The 6,000-nt window shown below is 37.1% G+C and overlaps 1 protein-coding gene across 3 annotated transcripts in view; it reads right to left on the reverse strand.

Moving 5' to 3' along the window:
• Positions 1-5,575, reverse strand: part of LOC6618473 (sal-like protein 1) — a 111,118-nt gene extending 105,543 nt beyond the window's left edge. For all 3 annotated transcript variants that reach the window (XM_002042707.2, XM_032724393.1, XM_032724392.1), the window contains exon 1: positions 4,900-5,575. The gene's annotated coding sequence lies outside the window, so the exon portion shown is untranslated. The remainder of the gene's footprint in view (positions 1-4,899) is intronic.
• Positions 5,576-6,000: the final 425 nt, after the last annotated feature.

The following is a 6,000-nucleotide window of genomic DNA, read 5'->3' on the forward strand; positions in this document are numbered from 1 at the left end:
ATTAATTTGTTAAAATTTATCGTAATTCTTAGTTAAACGACAAAGCAATGTGTGAGCTTGAATGATTCTATGCAATACATAAATTACGTGCTGTACAAATTGGTTTGTTAAAACAATAACTATAAAAAAAACCTATTAAAAATGTTTTATTAGTAAATATTTTATTATAGTATAATATTTGAGCACATAGACGATTAAAAAGTTTTACAAATCGTAGAACTACGAAAGTGTCTGTTCTGCGGGCCATTTGATGTTTCCCCATTGCGAAAAAGTGTGCAAAAAACCGGTTGTTGTTTTAATTTGCTAGCGTCTTCCACGCGAATCAAAAGTGAGAAATCAAGACCGACAAAACAAAAGGCTGCAGAAACTGTCACCCAGAAGAAGCGAAGAGTCTAACGGGTTCCTAGTCTTCTAGGCGGTCGAAAGTGTTTCTAAATGGCCATAAAAAAAAAAATATAATAATAATTTACAGCTCTGTGTGCGTGTTCATCAGCTGCAATGATTATGTAACTCTGAGCGCAATTAAAACAAAAAATAGCGAAAAAAAACTAAAACAAAAAAAAAACAAGCGACTGAGCTGCTATACCAACAATGGCTAACTGAATTAACCTTGTTCTGTGGACGGAAATTGCACAGACACATGGAGCGATAGAGATACACTTTGTATCTTTATTTGTATCTTGTGGGGTCCTTGGCTATAATTAATCCACAATTACACATACACAGAAGGAGAACACGCAAACGGGGCCCCAGCCACGATCAGATATGGCATTTTTTTCCTCTTTTTTCTGTATTTTATTTGCTATTTTGTTATTTTTTTTTTTTTGGCCAAACCAAACTGAAAAATTCAGCTCCGTCCGAAATGCTAATTGCCAATGGGTCAGACCCCCGGCTTGCATGTCGCTTGTTCCTGCTGCTATTAGTTGAAAAGTCAGTCACACAATGTGTCACGCAGCAAAGTGCAACTCCACACACACACACACACTAACACATACGCTTTTCCCATCGCTTCTCAAAGTGGTAAAAAAAATAAGTAAACTAAATAAATAAGGTGAAAAAAAAACACGCATACGCAATGTGTTCCGGGCGGTCGGAGCGAAATTTGAAAGCGCAGTCGGAGTTGTAAATCAGTGGGAAATCACTGCGGCAACGCGGATTTTCAAGGTTTCTGGCTCATGTGTGGAGTTCCACATTTAATTGTTTTAAATATACTAAAAATATTACTTTCCTTTACAAGATCTAAATCATATATTCAATTTTAAAATACATTTTATGTTAAGGAAAAATATACATTTAATACTAGCTTCAACAATTGCGACATAACTAAAGCAACTGCAATTCTAAAATTTTATTTAGTTGATCTCAACTTGGCTTAAAAAATGATTTTCTGAAGCCCTAAAAATTAGTAGACTTGTGTGTGCTTCCTTCTTGTTTTTTTCCCCCCATTTGTGCATTACTTGTTCGGCCAATGTTATGCATTATAATTGTACAATAGTAATTGTTGTTGCTGTGTAAATTAGAAGGCGGCTGTCAGATAAAAACAGCAACTACAGGGAAAAAATGTAAAGAAAAACTACGAAAAAAAAAAAATTGAACAACGCAACTGAGAAATGCGCAATAATTGATGCACGCAAAATGCGATTTTACCGCCCCAATGGGAGCGAGCGAGACGGCGCTAGGCTTGAGGGGCGGTGGGCGGAGGGTAGGGTGTTGTTGTGTGGGTGGTATTTGGGTTTGAGGTTGGGGCATTGCATATAATTGCGTTATAGTTTGTAGCTGTTGCAATGCCACAGCGATAACACACACGCCAGCCCACACACACACACACACACAGACGCACACAAATTCACGCATGGAATTGCATTTAGGGTGACCATGCTCCTATTGCATGCGCACTCGCTCACTGCGTCTCTTTCTCTCTCCCACTGTCGCCCTCTCTCCCTTGCACAATGCCAACTGCACACTGCACATTTCTCTTAAGCTCCTTTGTTGTCTGCTTAAGGTCGTCTATTAATCACTTCCTATTTTGCGTGAAATTTAATTTCGTTACCTCCGATTGGTGTTACCCTATCCTTAAATGCTTATTTAGCTTGGTTAGAGTGACCTTTTCTTAGAATGATACCTTCAAAACTTAGGACTTTTAAGCTTGCTTAAGTTTTAAGGGCTCAGCGACTTGAAAATATAATTAGGAAAACTTCAATATCGATTACGTTCGGATGGCACTCAGTCAATTAACTATTTATAGTCCCATTTCAGTTGAAATTATATGCAAACGGAGAGCTTGTTAGCCAACCCTTTTTCCAAAGACTTAGCTGGTATTATTTGAAGCGATTTGCATGCCGATTGCCTGAAGTTTTTGAGTAGGAAGAGTCTGTCAATATTAGTCGCACATAGCCATACGAGTAGAGCATTATCAGAAAAGCCCACGGTCTGAGTACCTGAACAAAACACCTGGGCCGATCGGGTTGCATTAATAATAATTAACGGCATATCCAAGTGCGTATCTTTGGCTTGAAGTGGTGCTGTAATCTTTTTTCTTTCTGACGTGTGAGTTGGTGTGTTTTGAGTTCGGCTTTCAGTGTTTAGTGCTCAGTATTCCGTTTTCCGTAAACAGAAAACCTGCGACTGGCGCCACAAAAGCGAGTGGGAGTTGCGGGCGTGGCAACAGCAATAATAACAATTACAAATTGCACGTTGTTGCATCGTGAGCATTTCTGTTTATTTTATTTTTTCCTCGAATGCTTAGCTGAGCACGCATTTTCGATAAAAAAAAAAGAGAAAAAGAATGTATATGTAGCTTAAGCGATATATAGTGTGCATTACATAAAAAATAACTCATGAATGCAGCCGCGTGTGTTTTGATATTTGAACAGTAAGAAAACTAAATAAAAATTTAACACGCAAACACGCGGCGTATGCGTAATAAAAAAATAGAGCACAATGCGGAAATGCTTAAAAAGCGAGATTAAAAACCACTGAGCGCGTATTACAAAAATCTTATAGGTCAAACTAAATATAAAAACGAATACTATTTTAAATTCGATACCCTCTTGCATTTAAATTCTTTTTATCGAATTCCGTTTATTTATTTTTTTGTTTAGGCCAAGTCATGATAACGGTTCTCCAATTGAGCGTGCGAAAAATCCAGACAGATCTGTGGGCTGTCAACGCTTTGAGTTTGAGAAAAGCGCAAAAAGACGAGAAAAGCGAGAAAAAAACGGCATCGAGACAGAGGAAAATTGATTTGTCACGTTGCGCATAAATTGCACATAATTATGTAAGCAACCGTTTCTCCGTCGCTGCATTTTCACTTGGCAACCCAGCTCTTTCGCCGCTCAATCAATAGGAATAACTTTTGTTTTGCCGTCTCATCAATTAGGCCTTAATTTTAAACTTGGCCCGAACGGGTGCTAACGTTTTATTAATGGGAAAAGGCATTTCCCTCGATTTGCGACCCTGGGAACTAGGAAAATGCTAGAGGAAAACTGGCAAAACTGTTTTCCACCATGACAGACCTTTCGAGATGTTCAGAACTTGTACCGCTTTCAATTTATACGCCTTTCTTTTTTTTAACGGCGAATGTGACCTTGTTTAAAAGTAATTAAATGAAAAAAAAAATCATAAATGGTTTTGAAAAATTCTAAAGAACTTTAAGTAAAACCTAAACCTTTTTAAAAATGCTAAGGGTATGAAAACACATGGCGGGGTCATTAATGTATTTGTTTAAGAAAAGGGTTCATTACGGGGTTGTAACCCTGCACGATTGTGAAAAATGGTATTTCCGATTCGAAATTAGAGGCAGACAAACAAAAAAAATAACCTTTCTAGTGCCGCAGACAGAAGAATGTAATATGTAGTTAAGTATACCTATATAATGGACAAACCATTAGATGTGCTGAACGGCAGGGTTGTCGCTCACACGCACACAGATGGCCGCCAATACACTCGCGGCCATTCACAACAGGGCAGCTGCTGTCAATCAAAGAGGAAAAAAAGCCATAACAGCCATGAACATGACGACTGTCTGTCTGTGTGTGTGTATTTTTGCTAATTTTGGAAACTGCAATTAACGCATGCACACACACACACATATACAAGCAAGCGTTTGGCTAATTAAAACAATTTCGCAATTGTGCAAAAAAAAAAATCAATTTAAGCAGAGAAACCTTCAGTTGAGCCAAGCCAAAGCGCCATGTTTGGCCACACAATTGTTTGACAGCAAACACACACAAACACACCCGTACTTTAAACCTCTCTTTTTTTGTTGGTACGATCTTTTAGCATTCACTTCCCATTGTCAAAAAGCGCAGACGACGTCGCTCACTTCCGCTTCGATCAACTCGAGCCAACACACAAAGTAAAAAGAAGCATGCAAACAAAAATAATAAAATAAAAAGCCAAAAACCATATGAAATAAAATAAAACTTTTGTTATGCATTTAGATTTTTTGGTTCTTTTCCCCCCGATTCTGTTGGGCTTCACCCCTCTTCTCCCCTCCTCTCCTCTTCACTTTATGATCCCATATGCGCAGCGACCTTGGCCTTCAAAAATAAAACACAAAAAAAATTCGCAAATAATTTTTGCAGTCTCTTTTTTTCCTGATTGTGGTTTGGCTCGCCTTTGTTGTTTGATATTTTTTTTCGGGCCAAAGAGGGAATTGCAGGGGGCACCAAGGGGTTAAGACACCCTGTGTGGTTAATTGCATGAAAACTACAATTTGAGAATTTTGGTCATATTTATGAAAGCTAGCTTGCGATCGATTTTAGTTGAATGCTAACAATTATCTAACATTATTCTCAGTAAGAAATGTATTAGATTTTAGCAATTATTTATTATTCTTTGTGAAAGATTTCCAATAATAGGTATGTATAAATTAAAAAAATTATAAAATTAACTTACCTTAAACTAAAACACTCGCCAGTCGGGCGTTACCCGTCCAGCAATCCATAAGTTTCAATTTTCCAATTGAATTTTGTCGGGGGCCGTCGTCTTCGTCGATTTTGGATTGTTGTTTGTTGCAGTTGCTGTTCTTGTTGTTGTTAGTTTGCTGTTGTTTTTGTTGTTGCTGGTTGTTCTTGTTGTTTGTTGACTGATCTGTGACTTTTCGCTTGCGCCTTTTTTCAAAAATTTTACTTTTTGCACACCGAAATATTGGATTTTGGGCTGTCTTGCAACACTGTCATATATTTTTGGGGTTTTCCGAAAATTTGAAATTATTTCCAAGTTCGAGAGTTTTTCCCTTATTTTTTTTTGTTTCAAGAAACGAAAATTGTTTTATTTAGATTTGGTTTAGCATACCAAATGCTTTCCTCCTTTTTGTTGTTGTATCCATAAACATTTAATTGGTCCAGTTGGTCGAATTTGTGGGTGTGTGGGAGACAGATGGTGCGTACGTGTTCGTTTTTGTGTGTGTGTGTGTCATTAGAGTGGGATAGAGAGAATGTTCTAGTTAATTCCTTTGTATCTTTTCTTTATTAGCCAGAGAGCGCTGCCAGAGTTGTAGCGTGTTTATCTTGTTGGTAGAGTTGATCGTAATAGAGTTGCCGTTCGATTTGCCGAGATTGCGTATTGTGTGAATTTGTTTGCCTTTAGCTTTTTGGTTTCTTTTTGCTGGTTTCTCTTTGAGTTTTACACGCTTTCTTCTTCGTTGAAATTTGGAATTTTGAAGAATATGCTGAAAGGATAAAAAAAACAATAAATTAATTATTTAAATAAGATTAAGTTGGTATTACTTCACAATTATTTCAAAACACAATTATGTTAAAAAAAATACAAGAAATAGTCCAAAAAGTTCTTACTTAATTCCTTTTCTACAGATGCAAAAATTTTTAATCAAGTTTGGCAAATTGAAGTTGAAGCTTACTTTCAACCGAGTTTATTGCCCCTGAGCACTTCTCGAATTTACTTAATTAAACGTCAAATTTGACTATTTACCTTAAATGTAGGCTATGGCAAATGTCACAAATGTGAGAGTGTGTTGGTGAAAACTTTCACTACTTT

This window comes from Drosophila sechellia, chromosome X (assembly GCF_004382195.2).
Source record: "Drosophila sechellia strain sech25 chromosome X, ASM438219v1, whole genome shotgun sequence".
Lineage (NCBI taxonomy): Eukaryota > Metazoa > Arthropoda > Insecta > Diptera > Drosophilidae > Drosophila > Drosophila sechellia.